Source organism: Zonotrichia albicollis, chromosome 21 (assembly GCF_047830755.1).
Source record: "Zonotrichia albicollis isolate bZonAlb1 chromosome 21, bZonAlb1.hap1, whole genome shotgun sequence".
Lineage (NCBI taxonomy): Eukaryota > Metazoa > Chordata > Aves > Passeriformes > Passerellidae > Zonotrichia > Zonotrichia albicollis.
The window spans coordinates 9,156,991-9,184,408 of NC_133839.1; the positions used below are offsets into that span (position 1 = coordinate 9,156,991).

The window sequence follows — 27,418 nt, forward strand, 5'->3', positions numbered from 1 at the left end:
AGTATTAATTTCACTTTAATGGAAAACATGATGTTTTGGGAAAGACGAGCTGGACATAAAACCCTCTAAGTCTTTATCCAGGTGAAGTAACCTCATCTTCACGTCTCATTTTTGGAAAAGATGTAGGGATTGAGGGATATCCTGGGAGCTGAATGCTTAACCCAATTAGACTCCCCTGGAAAACCTGATTTGACCCCACATCTCACTTCAGATGTGTCCTTTGGCCTCACAGGAGCCAACAGGACTTCTGGACATTGCTTAAACTTTAACTGATTGCTGCATGTGTGGCCAAATCAAAAATCCAAACATTCAGCTGCAGTTTTTGGGCCAAATGGAGCCCAAGCTCTGCGTTCAACATCTGCCTCTGCACCAGCACTGGGCAGTTTGTAGAATTCCAAGCACTTTGCAAAAACTTTAAACATTGACATGGACTTCTTGTGGGAGGGAAAAATGAGCTGCAAAAGGTTCCCTGGAATGGTCTTGGCAGAGAAGAAGATTCAGCAGGTTTCAGAATGGTTCTTGGCATTGCTGGGGTGGGGTTTTGTGTCCAAATATCTCTTAGCTCTTCATGACCTCTTAGGTCAACCCTGCATTTCAGGTTGTAGGTCTGAACATTGAATTGGAGAGGCCACGAAACTCTTGGGAACCAGTGGTGGATCTGATGCCAGGAGCAAAAGCTGATCCCATTTCTGGGCTGGCAGTGGGTTATTAACAGCCAGCAGAATCCCAACCCACTGCTTTTAGTCCTGAGGTCATGCCAGTCTCAGGTACAGCAGGTGGGAAGGGGCCTTGGGAATGTGTTTCACAGGTGTGGGTGGCTGAAGGACCAGAATTTGGGAGCTGATGCTGAAACAGGCGGGTGTGTTCTGGAAATTGCCTGCTCTGGATTCCCCTGAAGAGATGCCACACTTTGGAGCTGTTCCTGCAGGCTGGCACTGAGCTGAGCCAGCCCTGAATGTGGCTGTGCTTGTGCTCCTGCTCTGTGCAGGCAGGTGGAGGTGGAAATCTCTGGCACAGCAGGAGATGGAGGTGGCAGGGTCAAGAAGGGCCTCAACACACTCTGTGTGAGTGTGGGGACACAATCCTGCACCAAACCGACCTGCAAAGGCACAGAAAACAGGAATAGAAACCATCCCGTGACTCAGGATGTGTCTGTGGGCTAAAGCTGCCAAGCTGCAGTGCCTGGGCTCAGTCTCCGAGTCTGTATTGCTGCATTTAGAGGAGAAAAAGCCTTTGACAGCAGCAGGTGGGAGATGTTTCTCCATTCAGCACCGTTTGTTGTGATGCTCCTGTATGGTCTCCCTGTGGGAGCTCTGTCTTGGTATTATGGCCATAAACATAATGTAGGATAACACTAATGAGGGCTTTCATGGCATATCCGTGGCTGTCCAAATCCGTCTGCCAGATCTCCTCATTTCCTCAAGGCTCCTGAGGCATTTTGTGCTCATCTTCAGCCTCTGCTCTCTCTGCAGTCTCTGGACATTTCAGTTATAATTACAGAAGTGCTTAAAAGGCCTCCTGGCCTCCTCAGTTATGAATAAACCTGACCCTCTGGGAAGACTAAGTCCAGAATTTCAGAAGAAGGTCTTGAGGACAAGAGCTTGGAAAAAAGAATAAAACCTCTCTGTCCCATGGGAAATGCTGAGGCAGGGCAATCTCAAGCTAGGATGAAATTTGCAGTCTTGGGAATTCTTTCCCTGAAGGGAAAATTCAACATTTCCTTTGCTTCAGTCTGATCAAAACGTCTTGTTTTGACACGGCACAGCAGCCTGGGAGCACGACAGTCAGATCAATATGCTTCCAAGCCATCTAAGGGAGTGTGATCTTTTCCAGCTCCAAATTAATCTGGATTTAGTCCTTCCCCACATCTTATTTCCATAGGGAGCTGCCTGGCCGTGCAGGATTTTTGATCAGCAGTTTCATCCCCAGCAGCATCCCCAGGAACATTCCCCGAACTCTTCTCACCCCGTTACCTGTGTCCTCACAGGTCAGCCTGTCCTCACATCCAAATTACAGGGAGCTGGGCATTTTCTTACCCTCAGCTCCCCTGCTAATTGCTCCTGGGAGGATTTTGGTCTTTGTGAAGACCAAACCTGTTCTGCTTGCCCAGCCTTCCTCAGCCCCGTTACAAAGAGCCATTGTGGGCACTGCCCATCCCATGCATCACCCTCCTGGCTCTCACCAGCCTCAGGAGAGGCACCTCTTGCCCACTGAACCAGGAGATAAGGGCTGATTTGTGTGGAGTGGGAGGGAAGCATCACCTATGCCCTTGCCAGGTTTCCTGGCTGGGCAGGGAAGTTTCCAGAACTCCATGGGATGGAGGAGGCTGAAAAGAGGGGAGCTCTGCTCTCCTCTGCTGCCTTGTGAGGGGGATCAGGGTGAGCTCTCAGGGATGAGGCCAACCTCCCCAGGGATCAAGGTCTGGTGGATCCAGAGGAAAACATTCCTCCTCCCTGGGCCTGGAAGATCCCGAGGAAAACATTCCTGCCTTGCCTCACCTGGGCATGAAAAGCAAGGACCCCTCCCCTCCCTCCTTCTCTCCCTCCCAGCTCTGTTTGTGTTTTGGATTTTTGGACACCCCCAGCCCCCCTTGGCTGTTTTCCCCACACTGTGATGCTGTAAGTGGGTTCACAAACATCCCCTCCAGCTGGGCAAGCCCCAGCAGCTCCAAACTCCTGATTTGTCTGGGAGTTTTGGCTTTGGTGTGGGTATGGGCACCACAGAGCCAAAAAATGCAGTGAGGACTGCTCCAGGTGGGTCCTTTCTTATCAGTCCTGGGTTCAGCAGGGATCAACACCTCAGTCTGAGTACAGCAGGGAAAGCCAAGCTGGTGTATGGCTGCAAAGAGCCTTTCTGCTCTCCAGAGTGGCTTTTGGTGCCTGTACCTGCCTAGTGTGAGCCTCCCACATGTTAAATTGTCCAGTTACACCACCTTTGGGACTGCAGGGAACCAGATGTTGGATCCACGTTCATTTTCTGTCTTCTGTGCCTTTCTCCTTCCACCAGAGGAGGAAGGTTGTGCATGGCTGGGTACCAAAATCACTGAGAGCTCTGGCAACTCGGCGGCTTCCAGTGTCACGGGGGACAGGCTGGTCGGGGTGAATCTGTCACTGGGGACACAGGATTTGCGTGCTAGGGGACAGCAGCTTTCATCCCTGGCATCTCAGCTGCCTCCTCCAGCTCCTGCCATCAGCTGGGGGCACTGGGAGGGAAGGAAAACCAAGAAAGCTCAAGCCCCGGCGCTCACGCATCACTGGCCAAGTCACATCTGGCTGATGGGGACAGCGGGGGCCCAGCCTCTCCTGGGTGACACAAGGCCACTTCCAGCAGAGCTGGGCCAGCCCTCGCTCTCTGCTCCAGTCATATGGGAGCTGCCAGACAGAAATGCACAGAAATGCACAGAAATGCAGCCTTCCAGGGGGGATCCAGCAGATGCTGAGCTCCTGAGGGATTGCTGCTGTGGCACCAGGGGTTCTGAGGGTAAGTGACTCCAAGCAGCTGAGCAGAGCAATAACCCTGCAGAAAGGCAGAGCCTGCAGGGCTGCACTCCTGCCTCGCCAATGCAGAGCTCAGAGTGAAGAGGAGAGGAGGGATGGCAGGCAGGACCTTTCCCAGGACCCCAAATCCCGTTTGCAGATTGCTGTAATCTGTGTTGTGATCCCTGAGGGGAGCCTGGCCCAGCCCGGGCTGGGTGCTGAGCAAAGGAGCACATTCAAGCAAGAAATCAATTGAAATTGGGCACAAAAGGAGCCAGGGTGTCAGAGAGGAGGAGATGAAGAGCTTGTGGTGGGTGGGAAGCCTCGAAAGTCACACTGAGCAGTCAGGGCTGCGTGGGGGCTGATGCACAGCAAGCTGGGCTTGTTCATGGTGCCTCAGCCCTGCCTTGACCACAGCCACAGGTCCTGGCTTGAGGCCAGGGCTGGTTTGAGCCTGAACAGAGTTTCTGCTTACAAAATACCCAGCGGAGACACCCAAGAGGGAAGTTGGAGCAGCCTTGCAGCCAGCCCTGAGCACTGCTGCACTGGAGAGTTTCTCAGAGAGCTGTGCATGCCCAGGACATGAAATCCTTTCTCACTCTGGCTTTGTAATTGTGTCCTCTGTGGACATTTGTCCCCTTTGATCTTCTGGCTGCTTAAAGATCTCCACAGTGGCCGTGTCCTTTGCACACTGACAGCGTAGCACTGGACTTCACCCCCAGGATGCTGGTGCCAGCACCAGGGCAAACCTGGCCTTGTGCAAACAGCCAGAGGCACAGAGCTTGCCATGTCCCTTCCTGTGCTGCCACTGCCCAGCCTGTCCCTGGGCTGGTCACCCCCAGCCTGCCCAATGCCATCAATGGCATTGCTATGGCCAGGGAAGGGGTGTGGGAAGACATCACCAGGCTGTGGAAAATAATTGGATTGTGGCTAATGTGGAACAGTCCCTACAATTGTTTCCTGATGTTGAGTTGGTCCTGGCCAGGTTCAGAGGGAGAGAAAGCTCCAAGGTTGGTGGGGGATCTGGAGCTCATCTCAGAAGGGCAACACTGAGTTCTTTTGATCAATAAATTGAAGGTAGCTCTCATGCTCTCGGTCCTGGGGGAAGAAAGACTCCGTGTTATTTTGCCATGGGGAGCTGGAGCAAACTTCTTCCAGTCCTGACTGGGTGGGAACAAAAATAAGTGGCAATGTGGGTCCTCCAAATAAACATTGCACATGTGCTGCCATAGTGGAGGGACCATGTGTCTCTGATTTACATGCAGTCTGGGAAGTGCCACATCCGCCTTATGTTTGGAATATTTCAGCTCCCCAAGGGCTGAATTTAACCCCTGCTCTCTCCTCTCCCAGCAGAGCCTGCAGCATCTCTGCTGTTCTTTCTCTTGGAGTGAGTTTGCAAGAAGAGCTCGATGCTGGAGGGAGCACAGTGAGGCTGACAGAGTTTGTGCAGGTCTTGTCACGCTGTCCAGGCATGTCACGACAGAGATCCAAGGGAAGAGAAAATCACAGGAGCCAGGAAAGGCTTTCAAACCATCCCTGCTCTGCTCTGAGCTCTCCGGGTCACTGAATTTAAGGGCTGCTCCCACACAGCAGAACTCACTGTTTGTTGGGTAAACCAGAGGAGCAGCCATGTGTAGACATGATTTAAGAGCCATTCCTTCTTCCAGCATGGAGTAGAACCCCTGGATAGAGGGACATTGAAGGATATAGCCCAGGAGGGGGAAGTAAAGGCAGATATTGTTCTGAGCTTTTCCTCTGCGTGCTTTCAAAAAGGGCTTTGGCCTGGAAAAGGATGTCAGGACAGGAAGGATATTGAGTTGGCCTCAGCTCTCACACAAACAGCTGGAGTGACCTTTCTCTAGCAAAACACCAACTCTTGCAGGATGGATTTGTTATGAAGGGTGTCAGCTCTGGAAGAGAGAGGCCATTCCATATGCAGGGCGTGGATATATAAATAGAGAGTTGCTAGATTAACAGATAGGTTGGTTAGTTAGTTAGTTGGTTAGTTAATGTGGGGGATACAGAAACAGACACAGATCAATGCAACCTTCCCAGGGCCTTTATCTGCCCTTGTTCACAGCCCAGGTTTTGTAGGTTTGGGTGCCTCTGGAAGGGGACTCTGTGTATCTTCACCCCGCTCCTGAGTGTGGCAGTGTTTGCACAGTGTTATTGGCTCACAACTGCTCCTGGCCTCCTTCCCTCCATGCTCAGCTCCCACACACATGGGGAAACTGAGGCACACAGCAGCAAAGCATCTTCTGAAGAAGGCAGAACACATGGGGAGCAAAGCCAGGCCTGGCAGAGCCAGGGGCCCAGCCCTCCATTGCCTCCCTGAGTGCTGCCCCTTGCTGCCTTGCCAGTTAGAGTCTCTGTCACACTTCTAGGAAGATGTCACCGCCTCTAAAGGGCGTCAGACGCCCACCTTGGGGAGCCGGCATGGCGTGAGTCACGCAGGAAGAGCTGCGAGGTGGGAGCTGGGCACTTTCCAGGAAAAGCTGGGTTCCAACCACAGAAGCCATTTCCTTGCAGGCTCGAGCCATTTTTCCCCTCCCTGGCAGAAACAACTGCTTTGCACATGCTGGGCCCTCCTGAGGAGGGGATTTGCTCCTTCATGTCCCCTCAGCAGAGCTTCCCCTTTCCCACCCTCTGGGCTGCTCCATGAAGGAGCTTGAGGACAATCACAGCACCATCTCTGCCTCATTTCTCCTCCTGCATCTTTTCTGGTTTAACAACCCCTCTCTGCATCACTGATCTGATCTTTTTGTCTGGTTTTAACCCAAACCAGGCACCCTCCAGTAGGAAAAATCTGCAGGCCACATTTGGAGAGGTTTCCTGCAGGCTGAAATCTCTGAGGTGAAAAATCCATGGCTCCAGGCCCTTCCCACCAAAGAACTCTTTCTTTTTTCTGAGCTCTTCCCACTCATTGCTCTAAGTGCAATATTTGGAATGTTATTCTCACTTCTGGACTGAATTTATCCTCAGAACATCACAAGATTTGTAGGAAAATGGTGTTGGAAGAAGACAGTTTGAGGCCGCTCTTGAGGGAGGTTTTATTTCCTTGTAGCTGAGATCTGTGGGGGTACAAATGTTAATTTTGGGTAATTCCTCATCCCTCATGTCCAGGGGAGGTGAAACAAGTGAAAAACCCAGCTCAATTCTTGGAACAGCATTAGATTGCATTGTTTCTCCTAGCTGGGCCTGTATCTCTAGGCCTAACCCAAGGAACAGCCATGTTAATCTGTTTGGCTGAGATTAATTCTCAGAAATATTGTCAGAAATTGTCAGAAATACTCTGAAAACACCAAAATCCAAGGAATGTTCCCCAGCTGCATGTCGCTGGCCCAGCCCAGCTTTCTGTGAGAGACCCCCTTTGTTCCCAGGCCTCCCGACAGCCGTTGTGTGTGCTCCATAAACATCAAATGGAAGAGACGCTTTTAATGTAATTATAATTTAAGCATAAAATATGTCACTTCTGTAGGATTTTGTTGTCTGGTGCATAATTACTTTATGGCACTATAAAAATATATTGCATTATGATGCCTTGCTGTGCTTTGCTCGAATAATTTATAGCACAGTAATAGTGTGGAACAATATTCCAGACCATTGTATCCAATCTTGCATATAAATAAAACTGTGGAAAATAATGATCTTGGTTAAACGTTCATTTAATTATTTTGCAGGCTTGGCTAAGGTTTTTATCCCTGTTTCATTCCCACATCCTCACCAGATTATATTCAAACTATCTAGAGGGAGAGCTTTTAAAGCTCACACAGAAAATAGAGCTATATATGGAATTTTTTATATGTACTGCCATTTCCAAACAACTGGGGAAAAGAAGCGTTTGCTGCAGGGTGACTGGAATTGCAAAAAATTTCCAAAATTTCCTCCCAAGCAATATGTTGGAAACTTTTTCAGTCCAAGCCCACTGAAACATTTTGGTGGCCTAAAAAAACAACCACCTTCCTTCTGCTTTTGAGGTTCTCAATATTTTCATGCCCTTGAGACAGAACTTTAGTGACTTTTTGAAGCAAGATGTTGATTCAAAAAACCCAACCCCCTTCTTGCCTTAAAAACAAGGAACTGAAACTTGACTCTCTCTTCTCAGCATCCCTTCTTGGGCATCTACTTCGACCACAAGTGGCAAAATGTTTCCCACCTGCCCATCCTCATCCTATTCCTGAGCTCCTGCCCAGATTATTCTCCCAGGAATCCCATCCCATTCTGGATCATTGCTTGTTTTGGGGCCCTCACTTAGATCTGTTCAGTGGAGGATACTGAGGGTCACTTCCACTAAAACCATTTTATTCATATTTTGATGTTGTATTTAGCAATCAAACTGTGGGTGGAGTGGGGAGAAATGTCAGGCAGGAGGACTCCAGGCAAAGTAAGACTCACTGGCAGGGGGTAAAACTGAATTTACAGCTCATGGAGGACTGGGAGGACTCACAGGTACTGCAGGGCGTGTAGAAGAAAGCACTGATAATTTTCCTTTTAATCTCCATGTTTTCCTCCCATGTGAAGCCACATGGAGATGCCTTCCCTCACCCATCAGGATCTTCCCCACGTGCTCTCTCCCTTGCCTTCCTCATCCTCTTCCTCCTGGAGCTGGGGCAAGGATCTAAAAATAGTGGTGAGCCCCGTATATGCATCTTCAGCAAAGAGAGTCATAAATGCAGCCAGGACTGAAAATCAATTCTTTAAAGCTGAAATCAATAACAATAACTAATATTAATAGTGATTATCCTTTCTTTATTGCACTTTGCAGTTGGAAATGAATTGTTTTTAAGGATTAGCGGCAGCTGAACTCTGTAATGCAATGTAAGACTGAAGATTTACTATGAAAACAGAGCTTATGAGGAAAGACCCATTACTGCTGATGGAATACACTTTGGAAAAAATCCTGGCTGCTGCTGAGCACAAGGAGCCTCAACCTGCAGTCAGCAGTGGGTTGAGATTCCTGGCAGGAGACAGGGATTTCTGGGCTCTAACCCTGTCTGGTTTTCTCTAAGTCTGACTTCTTGAGTTCCCAGACATCCCAAATGCATTTTCATTTTTGAGTATCTTTTATCTGAAACAGCTTCAGACATGCAAAACTTGGGGGGAGAGAGGAGGAAGAAAGGGAAGTGTGTTAAACCACTCACACATATATTTATATATTTATCTGAGTCAGCCATACCTATATGAGACAGCAGTGTCTAGAGCTATCTGCTCTGCCTGTCAGACTTTCCAAAAAGCTCAGCAGATCAGGTGAGCACTTCAGGAAAGTCTGGTCTCGAGCATCCCCATGGGAGCCCCCCCCCTGTGCTGGAGCACTTCTGCAAACTCCCCTCTCTGACAATCTGGTTTCAGGTCTGTGTGAAACTCCTCTCTCAGAGGAAGGGCAGGCACCAGGCTCCATTCTCACGTCTCTTCCTCTGCTGTGGGTCAGCCCTAACCCTGCTCCTTCCTTCTTCTCCTTTCTCTACAACTGATGGATATTTCAGATGCAGAGGGTAGATTTTGATTTATTTGAATTTCTGTGCCTGAAGAGCAGGAGCCCTTTTCAGATATAAGGTCCATGGTGTTCAAATTATGCTCAACTCTAATTTCTCCTTGGAGAAGGCCATGTCTGCTGTGGGGCCATGAGATGACTGGAGCTGGGGCTTCACCGAGGTTGTGGCACTGGGGATGGAGTGTGGCACCTGTCAGGGTGGGAATAACCCATCCACAGCATTCCTGTCATCCCAGCCTGGAGAATATGGAAGAATCCATCCCAGTCCTGAAGGTGGAGGAATCCACCCATCACCCTGACGTGGATTTTCACAAGGGGATATTTGTGCTTACTAAATGTGGACCTAAAGTTTTCCTACAACTGCCTTGCTCCAGGCCTGGCATTAGCTCAACCACAAACTCCAGAGGGATGGAGCTGAGGATGACAAAGAAGTTCAGAAAAACACAGTGAATAATTCCTGCCTCTGTTGGAGTTGATGGCAAGGCTCCCATGTTTCTCAGGTACAGTGGGATTTTCCCACTTGGGCTGACACCTCCTCCCCCACCACACATGATCTTGAGGCCATTTGGATGAGAAGCTCCTGGACCTTTGATTTTGGGGTTGTTTACTCGCTTTTCTTTGAACACTGTAAAGTTTTTTACTCTGAGCTCCATGGGCAGAGCGAAAGCCTTTTGCAAACAGCCACAGGTCAGCTGGCCTGAGCTCCTGATCCTGTGGAGTTATTGATCTCTGCTGAAGGGGATGGACAATTTTCACTTGGCAAGGTTCTTCTGTTTTTATTTTAAAAACAACCTTTTCTCCAGAAATAAAATTGGACTCTCACCTCCATTTTTCTCTGCTGTTTCTGTTCATGGTTGCCTTCCAATTTTAGAAAGGTTTTCTTTAGATTTGGCCTAATGATTTTGGGTTTCAATCAGAAAATAGACTTCAGTGGTCACCTCATTCTGGAAACTGGAGCAATAACCACATCCAAAATGAAGGTAAATGTGGGTTGGCCCTTGTGGTTACCCAGAGAAGCTGTGGCTGCCCCTGGATCCCTGGAAGTGTCCAAGGCCAGGTTGGACAGGGCTTGGAGCAATCTGGGATAATGAGAAGTGTCCCTGCTCCTGGCAGAGGGTTGGAATGAGATCTTCCAGGTCCCTTCCAACCCAAAACAGTCTGGGATTCTATGAACATGGGTAGCTCAACATTTTCCCTAAAAATTGTTATTCTTCCCTCTCTTCCCTCAACTGTCTCTCCTTTCCACTGAGTCCCTTCAGACACCTCAGAACAGAAGCAGTGGGAGCTTCCCCAGTTGGGTTGAGCAGCTCAAGCTTCCTTCCCTCGGTGCCATCCTGCAAGGATTTATTGGTGCTTCACTGCTCCTGGCATGTGGTGTGCAGATGTCTCCAGACTGGCTCAGCTTTGAACTTGCTCGAACAATTTGATTTTTTTTTTCAGTGGTGCATCATTGCTAATTTCCTCCGACTCATCCTCCGAGGGCGGGAGTCTGGAAAACATCTTCTTTTTCCCAGCTCAGAGTAAAAAACCCTCCCAGGATTTTGGCAAAGCAGGATGGTGGCTGTACCGACCACCTCAAAAAAGACCTAAAAACAGTGGCCTGTGCAGATGGCAGCAGCAGCAAGGCTGGAGGATCATCATTCTTGAGGGAACAGCGAGTCCAGCTGGGAGGAAAGACTTATTCCTGCTGGGATGGGAAATAAAGCAGGAGGATGTGCTGAGCAGTGCAGCTGGGTCTGTCCCCTTTCAGTGTGGCATCTGCTGGGTACCAGCATCATATTTTCCCCATGAGTGTGTGGCACAGCAGCACATGAGTCATGTTGAAAGGCTTGGTAAACTCTCTTCCAGCACATGTTGGACCAGATATTTCACAGATCTCAAACCCATGGAGCATCTCACTCCTGACTGGCAGAGTAGGATTACAAGCAGGAGCCACAGCCGGAGATTTTTAACCCAGGATTTTTAAACTGCTGCACCCTGAGGGTGTCAATCCTCCTACAGATGGAACCTTCTGAGATCTGGGATGCAGAGCAGGAAGCAACAGCCCCAGGTTTCAGAAAGGAAGTGGTTGGTGATTTATTTTTTTCACAGGTCTGGGTCTTCCTCCTCTGCTTCCAGCTCCCTGCTCACCTGGCTGCTGTGCCCTGCTGTCCCTGGAGCCAGGAGAAGCAGAGAACAAGACATGGGGACAGAGAGAAACAAGGGAAAAATGAAATAACACGGGGATTGATCTGTGCAAAGGTTAAGAATCTGAACTTACTTAACTCCTGTTCGTTTATTTATTGTCCCCGAGTTATATTTGGGACTGCGACTGAGCAGATTAACACAGGATTGCTGGGTAGATTTAGAGCTGCAGCTTTTTCCTGGCTCAGTATGCACTGGCCATGTGTCCCTGTGCCTGCACATGTGTGCCTTGCTCCCACTTCTCACTCAGCCATCCCTTCCCTCTCCTGTGCTGGATAAATGTGAGCACTCATCTGCACAGTCCGGGGCAGAAAAGGGGAAAAATCTCCTCGTTCATCAGCTCAGGAGCTAAATTTATGCAAGGTACAACCCAAGCTCTTTATTATACCATGAAAGCAGCAGGTAATCATTTCTCTGTCCTCAGGACCAGGGCCACCATGCAGTAAAAATACATATATATATATATATATATAAAAAAAATGTCCCCTCCCACATGTGAATCATGGGGATGGATGGGAGCTGGAGCTGGGGAGGGCTGGCTGGGGATGACTCAGGAGCTCTGGCCTTGTTGGCTGCCCAGCACTCCCAGTAGCACAGGGGAAGGACGGGCTGGTGGCAAAGGGCCCAGCAGAGAGCCAAGGTCCCTTCCAAGCCTGGCTGCAGGCTGGTGGTGCTCCCCAGCTTCCTCTGCTTCCCCTATGGGGTGGGTTCAGAGCCTGATTTTGGGGTGGTTCTTGCAGACCCACCCAAAGATTGGGGTCCAGCCCTGTCCGTGCCCCATCAGGCAGCAGGAGCAGAGCCCAGGCTGGGGCTGGCAGCAGAAGTTCCAGGCAGGCTGGATGTGGTGGATGGGGAGAGAGGTGCCTTAGTCAGATGTCTTGGCTAATATCTCCTATTACATCAGTTTCTTTTCTTTCTCTGTCTCTGTAAAAGAGCCACAAAAAACAATGAGTAATTTCTCTGCGGAATAGTCATCTTTAAAAAGCCAGGCCCAGGGCTCCGGTGCTTCCAGCGCGTTATTTTTCTCCCCTTGACTTTGAGAGTGTGTCTGGCCTGCAAACCCAGCTGGGAAAAGCTCTAACCTGGGAAGGGAAGAGTGCAGGAGAAGTGGGATGGGAATTTTCCTGAAGGATGTCAGGTTTGGAGAGGGTGGAAGAAGGAGAAGGGAATTTGAAAAAGGCCACAATGAGGACAACAGAAACTTGTCCTGTTCATCTGACAACCACAGTGGGGTCTCACCATCATCCAGGGCAGCAGACATAAAATCCCAGGGTGGTTTGGGTTGGAAGAGACCTTAAAGCTCATCCCATCCCATTCCACACCTCTCAGTGTCCCAAGTTGCTCCAAGCCTGGCCTGGGACACTCCCAGGAGCAGCCACAGCTTCTCTGGGCCATAACTTATCCAAGAGCAGCCCCATAACTGTGAGTGTTTACAAGAATGGAAACACACCTCAGAGCAGCATAAAGGCAGCAGTGTGAAGGGCCATGGTTGAATTTGAGCTTGAAAGAAAAGTCCAAACCACAGTGCTGGAGCCAGGCATTAAACTCCCTGGAAAAATCTGTTTGCCTCCTCCTAGCACAGTGCCACCAGCTTTACTGCAAGCACAGAGGGAGAACGACTTTTTACAGGGATAACAAAAGCCACCAGCTGCTTATTTTATTTATGGAGGGGATGGATAATGGACGGGTGGCTGTCTGAAGGAGATGAAACCCTCCAGCTAAACACTGACACTCCAGCAAGGCTGCAAGCAGCAGAGAAATGGCTCCAGAGGTGACAGAATTGTTACTTTTAAGGCTGTAAGATATATAAGAGAACAGGGCTGATCTGCACTTCAGAACAATCCTACCTGAATAGTGAGCTAAATAAAACTGGTGATTTCACACCTGTGTCTGCAGCAGCTTCCACTGAGCTTAAATTAATGAGGGCTGGTGCCTCTTAAAGGCTCTTGTAAGCCCAGAGGATGCAGGTCCCCATTTTAGGGACAGCAGTGGGAAGAGGGGCACACTGGGCTGTCCAGGGATTCTGGTGGGGATCCTGTCAGTGCTGGTGTTTGTCCTTCAGCAAAGCAAACTTTCCCAGAATCCCAGAACAGCCTGAGTGGGAAGGGACCTACAAGGAGCGTCAAAGTCCAGTTTTGTGGTTGCTGGGGAGGCACGCAGAGAGAGGGATAACTTTTCTGGGACCTGTGTGCTGGTCTGGGTGCTTCTCTCATGTCCCACAAGTTGCAGATATCAACTTTTGCTTTTTTTGGGTGCTTTTTTTTTTTCTTCTTTTTTAATGTTTTTCCTCTTTTGGAACCAGCCTGCCTAGGACTTTGAAGCCAAAAAATCTCTTCCAGGCCTGGCCCTTGTGCCCCTAGATGGATCTGTGCCTATTTCTGAGATATTCAGCACTGTCTGCTCCTGACTTTTATTAAAAAACCCAGAAACTTAAACATTAACACCACCACAACCATTTGCTACTCCTTTCTCACGCCAGAAATTTCCTTGTGTTTCTTAATTTACCACCAACTTTTTTTTTCCTTATTTTATTTTATTTTTCCTTTTTTCTTTTTTTCCCCTGTTTCCTCGAGTTTCGCCCCTCAGGGCAGGGGAACATTTACGATGTGGAATTACCGAGGCTGCTCCTGCTCTGGTGATTCAGTGTCCGGCTGGGAGTGAGGGAAGCAGAGCCTGTTACCCGGATCCCTCAGCTTTTCCCACCTCCACACGGCTCTGCAGCAAATCAAAGTGCAACAAAACAGCTTTGCATCATTTCTTCGAGGAGTCCTGGGCCCTGCACGTTATCTCCAGGGCAGGGTATGTGCTCTAATAAAAGATGGCTTTATTGCCAGCTGCAACAAAGCCAAGGATTCAGGCACATATTGCCTGGTGGGTTCATTGTAAACTCCCTTTTATGACCCTTCCAGTTTATTGCTAATAGAGATTTACAGTGGGAAGAAGGGGCTGTGTGTGTAATTAATGCTGTTATTAGCCTGGGTGGGTTCCTTGCAATGAACGTTTGGTGTTTGCCCTTCGTTACCAGCCCTGCAAATGGTGTGGGGACAGGCTGCAGGGCTGCTCTTACTGGTGTTACTGGTGCTGCTGGTGTTACTGGTGCCTGGCTGGACCAAAGTCCTCCACTGAAGGAGTCCACCTCAGCCCTCACGAGACACCGCCTCAGCTTTCCTCACTGATGGAAAACCGTTCCTCTTCCAGCTGATTTTCACTCCCAAACAAATTTTTTTTTCACATGGAGGGGATAATGGAAGGAGGAGGATTCTTTCCAGTTAATTTTAGTACCTAGTTTTAGTTAACACCTAGTTTTAGGTATTCCTGGGCAGAATTCACCAACCTCCCCATGGTGCCTTTTGGATGTGGTTTGTTTTAATCACTCAAGGGACAGGGATATCAGACACAGTGGTGGGATTGTGCCAAAAGTACCCCACACCTGCTTTGTGCTGAGCTGAGGCCATTCACCAAATGCTGTTGTTGCTCCCTGCCCATCTCCAGCTTCTGGAAATCTTCTGAGCCAAACTCCAGAGCTGTCACCACTGCAGACACTGGAAGTGGCTCTGTTAATCTCAACCTGGTTTCTATCACTCGCTGCTCCACTGGAACCAAACCTCAAACGAGGCAAATTTCATGTGGTTGCAGCTTTTTTTGCAGTAAATGTCTCCTGTCACTGTGCCTGGCAATTAAAAAGCCAAGAACCAGGGTGAGAACAGTCCTGCTAATGATTTGCAGTCAGCTCCTTCCAGCCCCAGTTGGCTTTGCAAAGCCAAAATTGTATCAGTCTCCAGAAGCCAGGGCAGAAGTTAAACATTAAGTGCTTGGAGGTGCTGGAAACTTCCGTTGTTTCTGACTGATCAGAGGTCAAGGATAAAGTCATTGAGAGCGTCCTACATCTCAGGGAACTGCCATGAACGTGGCCAAGCCCAGAGAGGCACCAGCACCATGAACCCTACCCCACGTGAGTGCTCCGCTGGGCAGGCCCCTCTCATCCTCACAGAAACAGGGAAAATGTTGTGAGGGATGGTCACAAACACTCACAAACACAGGAGGGATCTAGGGGATTGCCTGCCAGGCCAGGTGGGAGGGAACATCCAGCTCATGATGCTGAAGAGCCACCCTTGCCTTTAAAAACCTCCTCCAGGCACCCAGACAGCACCAGTGATCTCAGTCCTGAGCACAAACTCAGTGTTTTGTGATTATTTGCTCAAATTCCCACTGCAAGAATCTCCTGCAAAAGGATAAAAAACACAAACATTGAGGGGTGATAAAATTTGGGGGGATTAATTGGGAATTGGGTACCAAGCTGCCTTTGGGGATCTGAGCAAGGACAGGGATCTCATTGGGGCTTCACCCAGTGAGATTTGTGGTGGAGCTCATGGTGTTTTTAGAGAAGGAGCTAAAAGATACAGGCTCCTTCTCACCAATTCTATTAATATTCAAGCTAATTAACTTCACTGAGAGCTGGAGGAAATTGAATCTCAAGAAGAACTTAAGCTCTGCTTTAGATTTTAAGCCGTTTGGATCTTTTGATTCGAAGCTTGTGCTTTTATTATTATTGTTTTTAAATCTCCTTTCATTTTATTATTTTTCCCTGCAAACACCTGGCTCATTTTAGGGGTGATAGAACAGTAATAAATGATTCTTATTAATTGGCCATCAGCAGCCAGAGAGCAGCAGGCTCCCAGCTGAACAGAGCACATTTATGGGGGAATTTGAGACAGGTTTGGGGGTGCCAGCAATGTGGGGGGCTCTTGGCTGGGCGCTGAGATTGGGGTCAGCACAAATAGGTGAGGTAAGGGAGCCTTTGGGAGGTTAAATGAAAAAAAAAAGCTGAAAAAAAGAGGAAGCTTTTACAAGCCAGAGCTTAAAGACGTGCCCTCCCTCTCTGCCCGGTTATTAAGTAATAATGAAACACTTTTGTCAAAGCTTAGGCACCAAATTTCTGACACCAGATGAGCTCTAAAGCTAATCAGGGGCTGGAAAAATGGGAATATAATTAAGGCTGCTGACAGCCCTGTGTCATTAACCTCCCAGCTCTCAGGTGCCACGCTGAACCACAGCTGCAGCAGATTCTCTATTACGGGCAGTTGGTTTCAGCTGTGGAAATGAATTTGGCTTTCAATGGCCCTGTGATGGCTCTGGGCTGTGGCAGAGGGGAGGGGGTGATGGTCTGAGCTGGGTCCAGCTCTTCTCCCCCTCCTATTCCTCAGTGGCAAACAAGGCAGGCTCTTCTCATCCAGAGAAAATGAGGTTTTTCTGGGTAAAGGTTCAGGCTGGGGCAGTTCTGCTGTGTCCTTGTAATTAATTATGATCATTATTAGCAGCGTGGGTGTTTGCTTTGCCCTAGCAAAGGGATTCCTGCCTGTGTCCTGCTGTGGATCTGATCCTCTGCAGGAACCCTGCAGGGCTGATACCCAAACCACCTCCCTGCTCTGTGACTCAGCTCCCCACCGTGTGAGGAGCTGATAATCTTGGGATCTTTGGGAGGAGATTTAGAGTTTGTCAATGCAACCATGTCCATTCCTCTTATAATTATATCACTGTGACAGGGTTTTGAATTGCTCTCTTGAATCCATTTAGAGCACAGCTCTGCCACGGGCAGCACCGGTGATGCAGCAAGGCTTTGCTTCATTTTAGGATTATGTAAGTTTTCCTTTTTATTTTTTTTCCCCCAGGATTTTACCGCTCTGAAGGTTAAAAAGAGGGAAGCAGCTGTTCCCACGCCTCAGCAGCACAAACACCTCGAGCCTTCAAACGCTCCTGAGAGGAATCAGTGGGACAGCAGCGAGCGAGGGAGCGCTTGGGCCGCTGCCAAAAGCAGCGAGCCTCGAACGGAGCCGCCTCTTATCTGGGCAATCTCGGAGCGCTGCAGCCGTTTCGCAAGGCATGTGTCACAGACAGGTACCCTGGGACACGGAAAGGGGAAAAGCATTTGCCTGGGCAGGAAAACGGCTGCGTCACTGCCACGAATAGCGCCCGGCATCCCGTGACCCAAAAATGAGATAACGCTGGCTGAGCAGCCCGGGGACAGCGGCGCGCAGAGCGCTGCCTCTGGGCTGGCAATGTGCTCCAGTGTGGCTCTGATTTTTTAATATTTTCTAAGCTTTCTGATGTTTATGTTCTTGTGTTGGTGGTCACAGGGGTTTTCAGGTGAGGGAAGAGATGAGAATGTTGACTCCATGTTCAGAAGGCTTGATTTATTATTTTATGATATGCATTACATTAAAACTATACTGAAAAGAATAGAAGGAAAAGTTTCATCTCAGGCTAGCTAAGCTAAGAATAGAATAAAAAAGAATGATAACGAATGCAGCTGCCTCAGACTCTCTGTCCAAGCCAGCTCTGCTGAGATTGGCCATTAATTACAAACTAACATGAGACCAATCACAGATGCACCTGTTGCATTCCACAGCAGCAGAGAACCATTGGTTACATTTTGTTCCTGAGGCCTCCCAGCTTCTCAGGAAGAAAAAATCCCAAGAAAACGATTTTCATAAAAAGATGTCTGCGACATTCTTGTAACAAACTTTCTCGCGCACTTTCTGTAAATAACTTCTTGTTTTGCGTTCTCTTATAGAAAAAGAAAAATTTGATAGACTGTTAATTTGTCCAGTGTCATTAGAGAGCTGGCACTTTTGGAAATCTATAAATGTTTGCATGTATTTACCTAGCAAAAACTAACAGTAAGGTCAGGACTAAGTCTTTTCTCCTTGGGTGTGCGTGGCAGCCATCTTGACATCTTCAATGTCACGCTTTTTATAAATTTAAAATTTACAAGAATATAAAATTTGGAGGGTGATTGGTTGATGATTTATGATCATGGTTTGTATTTTTGTTTGGGTTTTTTGGGGAGTTAAGACGCTGCCCCCCAAAATTTGGTGGGCAATTGGTTGATGATTTATGATCATGGTTTGTATTTTTGTTTGGGTTATTTTGAGGGGGCTTTAGTTCTGGGATTTATTCTATATTTGTTTGGAGGTGGTTATGGAGTGATGATGACGATTATTGTTTTTGATATTAGGAAATAAAGAGGAAGGTTATTCAAAAGTGTACTGATGACAAATTATTTGGATAATGTAGGAATATATGGTTTAATTATTTGATAAAAAATAAAAACCATCAAGATTAAAAAAAATGCATAAAATGGAATTTAAATATTAAATGTTAGAGTTAGGAAATGAACTTCCCCTTTTTCTTCACCCTGAAAACAGCAGTGTGTGTTGTTTCATGTCCTACAGTGACGCTCCAGCACGGAGCTCAGCTCTCCCTCGATGTGAAAAGCACCCATTGGAGCTGAAGAAGAGAATAATCCCAGAGCTGCTGGAGCTGGATTTGCTGTTCATTCACTCATTCATTCATGCTCTGCTGGCCCCGTGGTGGCAGCTGCCACCCCACACCCTGAGTGCGTCTCACACTTTCCCTGCAGCCTTCTCGGGTGCTGGGGTGTAACACTTGGAGCCTTGGACAACAGCAAAACCAGTCAATTATGTTTGCACCCTGCCTGCCTTGAAAGCCCTGGAGTGTGTCTGGTGTGAGCACAGCCAGGGGAATGCAGGAGCTCATGATAAATTCCAAACAAAAGCACCATTATCCATATGGGACCTCGTGAGTGCTTCACGTACTCCAGCAATTCCAAGCACTCCGTGTATGGTTCTTACTCGGTTTTAACTCCATTTCTTTGAGATGCAAATCAGAGGGATTATATTCAGAAGCTGCATCAGAAAGTCTTTAATCCAAATGGGCTATAAGATTTATTTAGAAGAGCCAAATGTCTTGTCTGGGACAGAAGCAACTGAGCTGAACTGAAACAGATGGACATAAAGGAAATTAAGCAACTCTAATGGTCTTATCCAGAGTTTGAAAGTATTTGGTTTTCCTAAAGCTCGAGCTCCTGGAAGCACGTGATGAGACGGGAAGCTCAGGTTTCACTTCAAAACAGGCTTTGCAGTTCACTGAGAAAAACAATAACCATGTTTTTATTCCTCCTGTGGACAGAACAAGGGCTGCCTTCCAAATCCTGACTCCTTGGGCTTATGTCATCAGAGGAAAAGATATTGAATGGGAGTTTTGGAGTCCTCATTTTTACAGCAATGTCATCATTTCAGCAGCCTGGATTTGGGATTTTGGGAAACCTGATGCTGGCAATAGGGATCCCAGGTAGTTTGTTTACTAAAATAGACAAAACCCATCCCTTGGTTCTGCTGAGGGTTTGTCCCTTGAAAATTTCTGCTGTTTCTGGTGGTGATTTTTAGGTCTCACCTAAGGCTGGGGTTTAACTGGGACACCAGCACTGCCAAGGTCACCTCCAGCAGTGCTGGATGCAGCAAAACCAGCGTGCACATCTTGGATGCTGATAAACCACTGGGCTGGAAACCTGGAGAGCTCAGGCTGTCCCCCAGGATCAGGCGTGTCTCCACCTCTGCTGAGGTCAGGAGATTCTCAGCTGGCAGAAAAAGCCTTCCCTGGAATGTTTGGCTGTGTTTGGCCCTGGACAGTCTACACAGACAGCAGGGCAGATATGAGGACACGCTCCCTGCCATCCCACCGGGGCATTTCTGGGGGTAAAGATGGTTTCTCTTGGGGAGGAAAGTTGAGGTTTGAGTTGCTTCTACCACCTGCAGCTTTCAGGTGCTAAATAGTGACAAGGCTGAATTCTTTGGGCTTCCTGAGGCTCTTGACCGCTACTGAGTGGTCAAGGAGATCCCAGACACAGTCTCAACCAAAGAAATGCTTTTGCAGCTGAAACTCCTGATAAAAACTGGGAGAAGTTTTTCTGCTTTCAATGCAAAGCCATCCCCTGCTTGGCTCTCCCAGGGAAGCATCCAATGCAGGGACATTTCAAGTGTTTGTGCATTTGCAAGTGGATTAAATAAAAGGTGAGAGAATTGGGGACAAGCGGAGGGAGGGAGTGTGAGAAGGAGCTCATCCATTACCATGCCGTGCACAATGCAGGAGGTCTTGGCCTCCTGGTTTGAGTGCTTATTCCCCATAAAATACATCTGAGAGAAATCAATACAAGAGGCATGCCAGAACTTAAATCAAAGCACAAGGAAGCAGCGCTTGGTGGATGGAATGACCTTGCAGGGAGCTGTCAAAACTGAAGTCCCAGCCCTGTTGAGCACAGAACCTGCCAGGAAAAAACGCTGGAGTGAGAACTTGAGGCTGGCATGTGCTGCCTTGGCATGGCTTTCACTGTGATCTCTGCAGTGGAAAGCACATGGGTGAGAGAGGCTGGATCAGTGGCAGGAGGGCAGAGTGTCAGGAGGCTCCTGGGGCAGCTGGGAGAGCTGGTGTGCTCTGTGCTGCCCCTTTGGGCTCCTCAAGTACCTCAGAGATAATAAGGCAGGGGTGGGAGCCAGCTTGGAGATACAGAAAATGCTCCTCACACCCTTTGCTGTGTGTGCCCTCAGTCCCTGTTGTCCCAGAGCAGGTGTCCAGCCCCACCAGCTCTGTGTCCTGCCCAGCTCAGCAGAGGATGGAGAGCTGTGTGCAGCATCCAGGACCCCTCCTGCCCTGTGGTTTCCTCCTGTTGGGCTCAGCCACCTCCCCAGGCAGGTGCCTGACCTTGGTGGCAGGTCACAGCGCCGTGCCACAGACATCATAAATCTGCAGAGCTTTGCTGCAGCCAGGCTCCACCTCTGCAGACTGCAGGGCACATGTTCCCATGCTGGGAAATCTGACCCCTCGGTAGCCTGAGAGACAGGAGAAGCCTGGCTTTGGTGTTTTGAATAAGTGGCTTTTTATCTGAAATCCCTTTGGGAGCATGAGCTCAGTAACCAATGAAATTATATCTGTTGTTTCAAGCAGTGAAGAAAACTTGGCTTGATGTTTATTGAGATTTATGGCTTCCCTTGAGCTTAATTGTCTTTGGGAGCCCTGGATCTTTTTAACGGTTCAGCTAAGTGGTACTAAGAAGGATGGTAATGGTTTGAGCAGTCTGCCCCCTTAGCATATCTCTTTCTCTCACACAATTTGCTGATATTTGGGAAATAGAGCTGATACCCTCCCCTCCTGAGGTCACAGCTCTTCACTGGTGTGAAACTCCAAGAGGCTGAGCCAGGTGTGAAAAGCTCCCAGTGAGTGTTTGAATGCTGAGGTGCTGACTTCCATCAGCAGGGCTGTGCTGCAGGGAACAGGGGAGGAGAGCAGGTCTGTGCCCCCACTGGGGAGGGTCACCTTGTCCCCCTGCTTTGTCACCCCCTCCTGGATGCTGGGATTGGTCTTTCTTGATCTTCCTGTTCTCCATCAGCTGGGTGGTTTGGTGTAGGTGCTTCTCTGGTGCTCAGCCATGCTGGCTTTTCCATTCCCTCTGCTGGGGGCTCTGGACTGACTGCAGTTTAAGCTGCTCCTACCTAAGCCCAGCGCAGCATCATTTCCTGAGCATCCAAAAGCTCATCCACAGGTGGGGCTGGGTGTTGGGATCAACCTGTGGAATTGCCATAAGGAGAACGCCTTCTGTTCTGCTCCTTGCACTGGTTTGAACTGGGAAGGGACCATCTGGGCTGCAGGGAAGGATTCTCCGGCCCAGTGCTCACCCTACGGTGACACATCTCAGTGATTGGTCCTTCAGAGGAGCTCCCTCAGCTCTGGAGGGCTCAACTGAGGAGCTTGTCATTTGGAGGGGAACATCACCCATCACATATAATCATTCCTCACCTCTGGATTTTCTCATCCCTTATGGGGTGACCCTGATGGTTTGTTATCTCTCCCCAGCCACCCACCAGAGCCTGGCAGTGTGGGCAATGACCTTCACCTATTTCCTCACCTCCCTGAGATGCTGTGGTCACTCATGGCAGTGTGGGCAATGACCTTCACCTATTTCCTCACCTCCCTGAGATGCTGTGGTCACTCATGGCAGTGTGGGCAATGACCTTCACATATTTCCTCACCTCCCTGAGATGCTGTGGTCACTCATGGCAGTGTGGGCAATGACCTTCACATATTTCCTCACCTCCCTGAGATGCTGTGGTCATTCGTGGCACTGCTGTCCAGCCGAGGTAATTACAGCAGCTTGTTATGGTTCAGCAGGCACCTTCATTAATGAACCTCAGGTTTCAGAGGTGCCTAACTCTGAGCCATTGGAAACCACATCTGGCTGGAGCTCTGCAGCGTGTCTAAGCTTTCAGCTCATCTCCCCCTGCCTAAGCGGTTTAGGAGGGGCAGTAAACAAAGTCTGTTTGGTTGGGGTTTGCGTGCTTTAAGGCAAAGAAAGCAAACACAGCCTGGCTGGGCTAATCTCCTCTGCACAGAGCTGGGGCTGACAGCTCCTTCCTGGCTCATGCCAGCGGGATTTTTATCTCTGCTGTGGCTCACACAAGGAGTGTGGGGATGTTCTCCCTCCCCTGTGTGTGGTGCTGGCTCGTGGCACTCGTCAGGGTGTTGTTACTCTCTTGTGGCACCTTGAAATTAAATGAAATTTAGATGATCATGCTGGATGTGGGGATGTCTTAGACTGTGTTCTCTCTCCTAATAACTTTTAGAGCCATGAACTTCCTGCTTTTTTAGGACAAAGCCCCTAAAGAAGTTGCACTCTGAGGGAGCAGAAGAGCCACGAGCGACATTAACCATGTGGCCCTTGCAGAGATTAAGAATTTAGGCCGTGTATTGCTCTGCCCACACATCTTTAAAGCTTGGCTCAGCACTTGGGATGGGCTCTCCAGGCTTTGGCTGTGGGGTTTGGAGCTCCTTCTGTGCACCTGGGTGACCAAACCACCTCCAGCCCGTGACACCTCTGAGGGCTGGATCATTTTCCATAGGCCAGGCCTGGTGTGTGGGAGGATGAAGTGCCACAGAGGAAGGGAAAGATGGGGCTGAGCTCCACGGGGGTGTAAGGAGATGAGTGGGGGATCAAAGGGAGTGGGGAGACAAATCCCCAACCAGGCACACCCATCAATAAAACATCCCCTCAAACAACCACGTCCTGCCAGAGCTGGAGACGAGTGAGCAGGGCATGGAGTGAGCAGGGCTCACCTGTGCATTTCCCAGGTGCTGAGGGTGCTTTCCCACCCTGAGGACTTGAGGAGGAGCTGGCAGCTCAGGCTGGGGGTTGCTGGTGGATTGCCCACGGGGTTTGTGAGAGCCCTGAACAAAGACCACACACGGGAGGCTCAGGAGAGCGATGTGTCTCAGACCTTGAGGGTACGAGGCAAGAATGCCTCTGTGCCTGACTCACCCGCTGTGTGCTAACACTGACTCATAATTACTGATCTCGATTCAGACAAAAGATTTATCTGCACTGGAACATATGGAAAATGCTAATGGAACCTCGTAGTGGAAAGAGGAGGCTGGGCTGCTGCCTGGCCCTGTGTAAGGCTTGGCCAGTGCCTGATGGACTGGGACCAGCTTCCCCACCCCAGTTTATGTGTGGCTGGGATGAGTCCCCAAAGCTGGAAGAGAGTCTGATCACCCTCATCCCTGCCCACTCTGCAGGGAATTGTGCTTGCAAAAGGTGAATTTTGCAGCAAGGACCATTTTTCTGTGTCCCAGCTCAGTTTCCCTCAGCTCTGGGGATACCCTGCTGTCCCAGGAGGTGAGTCTGGCCCTTTTTCCTTGTTCCAGCTGTGGGGATGAAGATGTCTGGCAGGTAGCAGCCCATTGGCAGTGTGTTTGCACGGTGCCTGCACCCCAGCACAATGCAGGCAGCACAGCAGGCCCGTCACGGCCAGCAGGCTCCTAAAGCCTCTCACAGAGAGCCACTCTCGGGTTTTGGTTGATAATTGCTGCCCTGAGATGTGCAGGATGTCTCTGTTTTGGTGGAGAACAAGTCTAGACTCTTCCCTTTTCGGTCTTGAGGTTGCTTATTAATTCTTATCTATAAAATTTTCTTTCTGCCCAGCTGAGATCTGCTCAGCAGGGCAGCCATCGGCACTCTTTGTGTTGTCCTTTTATACTACAAACTACGTATATCATATTTACACTTAATTCCCAATACCTATCACCTGTGTTAGACAGTGCACTTCTACTCTAACCCAATCCCAAAGTGCCAACAGCACTGCAGAAAATGGAGAACAAGAAGAAGAAGAAGAACAGAAGGCTGGACAAGCCCAAGTTCCTCCATCCTGTCCCCGTAACCCCCACACCAAAAATCCTAAAATCTACATTTTCACCCTGTGATCATTTTATTATTATACTATTCAAACTTCTGTGACTATCATGTCCTCATACAAAGCTGGTAACTTGCTCCAAGGGTCATAATCAAATCCCCAGGTGCTCTGGGCTGTGTGCCAGGGTCTCTGAGCCCCCCAATGGGGTCCTTGGCAACTCTGGGCACCCAGAAGGATGCACTGAGTTCTGACAAGCCACGAGCAGCCACAACCCCCAGGAGAGGGCTGGATTAAACCCAGAACAGAGCCAGGGCTTTGTCCCAGGGTTGTGAGCCCCCAGTGAGACGGCAGAGCCCACAAACCTCTCAGCTGCTGCCTGCTGTGGTCCCAGCAGGGCAAGGCTGGCTGCCCAGGGCTGTGCCACCTCCTGCCCTGCCTGTGCCACCTTTCCCTCCCTGCTGCTCGGCGCTGCTGGATGCTAAGTGGAAATTTCCCCTTGTGCCAAGTGTTAAATACTTATCAAGCTAATGCAGCGTCTTTGGAGGTGTCTACAAGAGACAACATGTTACCCTAATTAACGAGCAGCTGGGCTTGGCACCCGGCTCTGCTGCAGCTGCTCCCGGCGCCTTTCCCAGGCTCTGCCTCCTCCACACCATGGCAGGGGCACAACCTGCAGTGGGGTCAGCGCCTCACTGGCTCCTCTCTCGCTTTAGAGAGCAGGGTTTGGTTCCTAGGCTGAGATCTGGGGGCTGTTTCTGGGCTGGGTGAGGTGCTCTGGGTCAGTGGGTCTGTTTGTAGCAGCTTAGATAAGTTTTGGGGTGCGCTGATTTGGAGAATTTTAGGGGAATTGCTGCTGGAGGAAGATGAACCATCAGGTTTGAGTGCTGGTTTGTCCCTCCCTGGTGGTGTGGCAGCAGCAGCTCCCTTGGTTGGCTTTGCTGTGGGAATTGTGCTTGGGCAGGGGTGGCCAAGTGTCACTGGGGTCGGTGTGACAGCGCCAGGGAATGGGGCACATCTGGTGGGATTAATTCTGGAAAGAGAGAGGGGCTGGCATGGGTTTGTAAAGCCAGCCTTTGCAAACCCATCCCAGCCCCTCTCCCTTTCCAGAATTGTCTGGGGACAAAGCTTCGGAGCTTTGGGGGTGGTGGGAACCATTTGCAGAGTTTGACTGCACCTTCCCAGGGCCCAGCCCCTTTTATCTGGACCACTATGGATCAGTTCACTCCTCCATCTCCCCAGCCATTTTCAGGCAGAGCTGCTGCACAAACCCTCCCCATCCTTTTACATTGCCTTGAGCTCCCTCACTCTCCAACCCCAGAGAAGTCATCTCAGCAGTAGATGTTTGTATCATGACCTACATTGCTATTGGGTTTTAAATATAATTTTTTTTTTTCCCTGTGCCATATACCAGCTTCCCACATGCAAATTGCTCTGAGTGAACCATTTATCTGGAAAATAAAGGTTATGTTCTCAAAAGGCATTTAGTTCCCTTTCTGAATGATTGAACGAGTTTTCTGCTGAGAAAACAAAGGTCTTTAGCACAGTCCAAGCCAATGACAGGGAAAAAGGTTCAGGTAAAACCCCTCCATTTATTTAACAGCTCCCCCTCCCTCATTCATATTTACAAGATAAAAGGGGCTCCATCAACCCATTAAAGTTAAAATATGTGTCCTGTCTTCAAGGAAAGCAAATCCCATCTGGCATCCCTGGAGGAATATAACCTTAACTTCAGCTTAATGCCACATTAGGGTATCTTACAGATTCTGCCTGAGATTTACCTGCCTTAAAGGGAGATTTATTTCTGGAGCAAACAGGCTCATGTGACAAATCTCCTTCCATGAGCAACTTTGCAGAGAAGGTGAATTTTTGACTGGTTCCTTGCTCTCTGCCCAGTGGGGAAGGGGTTGGTGACACTGAGGGATCTCTGGTTCTTGATAGGGATCCATTGCAAGGCTCCATCCCCTCTCTTGGGAGATGTGGGATGAGTGCCTGGGGGGCTCCAGGTGCTTGCATTTGTCTGGGAAATCAGAGTTTTCTGCAGCCCCATGCCAATGCTGAACCTCATGTTGGATATACCCAGGTGATTTCCTCACAGGTATTAACCAAAAGTGGCTTGGGATGGAAATCACGGCCTGCTCTGGTCTTTCAAAGGGATTTCAAGGCTGTGGGGTCATGGGGATCAGAGAGCTGTACTGCTTATCCGAGTGGAAATTATTCAGAGTTACCTGGAGGCACACTTTGGTAGCCATCAGTTCATTATTATTGCTACTTTTACTGATATTCATAAAAATTATGAAGGCTTTTCTAAATGCCAAATGGATCAGAAATCCTTTTAAGTGTATAATATTCTTTTTAAAGCCACGGGTTTAAAATAAGAGGAGTCTGTGTGGGGTTTCCCCTTTGCCTACACCTTGCATTGCAGTTTTAACCCTTCCTCCAGAATTTGCTTCTGAATAAACACAAAAATATGAGGGATACCCTGATAAAAGGGTGGATTTTGAACAGATGCTGCTCCTGGGTGGGGATTTGGGGCCAGGGGATGTCCCCTGTCACCAACCTTGGATCCTCAGGTGTTGATGTGCACAGTGCTCAGCCTGAGAATGTGAGGACAAGTCAGCTGCACTTGGGTGCAACCTATCTCTCCTCTCTACTCAACTGGCCTGCCTGACTGGTTTTTTTATGATTATTTTTTATTCTGTCTCCAGTTAGGCAATACAGTTGCCTGTTAGAAATATTGCCCTGGGCTGCCAGCTCAGCCGAGGAGAAAAGCGGGTGTGTGTTACCCAGGGAGGATGGGCATCATCACCCCCTCACCCTCCCTGGGGTGGGCACCCTCCCCTTCCCCTCTGCCATCCTACAGGAGCATCCTTTTGAGGGAATTTTCTTATTTTTTCTTAATTTTTCTTAATTTTTCTTAATTTTTCTTAATTTTTCTTTCATTTTCTGACCCCTCCCTCTGCAGCTCTCCCACACCCTCACTGGAGGTTGTTTGACCAGAGTGGGTGAATTTAAGCCCAGCCCGTAGTTTGGGATCATTAACCATCAAGGTGCCCCTGGGAAGAAGCAAAAAGTATTTGGGAAAATTTGCTAACAGACTCTAATGACTTCACAATCCCTGTTGGAGGGAGCCTGGCAGGTTATGTGAATGTCAAATTTCCTTGCTCTGCCCAGAGCTGGCTCCTGGTTATGTAATGGGGGAGGGTGTGACCTCCAACAAGGGGGAAAAAGAG

At 49.0% G+C, this 27,418-nt stretch overlaps 1 long non-coding RNA gene across 2 annotated transcripts; it reads left to right on the top strand.

Moving 5' to 3' along the window:
• Positions 1-2,798: 2,798 nt before the first annotated feature.
• Positions 2,799-26,856, top strand: LOC141731365 (uncharacterized). Of its 2 annotated transcripts, none has more exons than XR_012583406.1 (3): positions 2,799-3,480; positions 16,821-17,029; positions 18,384-26,856. It is a non-coding gene; the product is annotated as an uncharacterized LOC141731365 (long non-coding RNA). The 2 variants fall into 2 exon arrangements; XR_012583405.1 differs by lacking the exon at positions 2,799-3,480 and adding an exon at positions 12,351-13,950.
• The last annotated feature ends 562 nt before the right edge of the window (positions 26,857-27,418 follow it).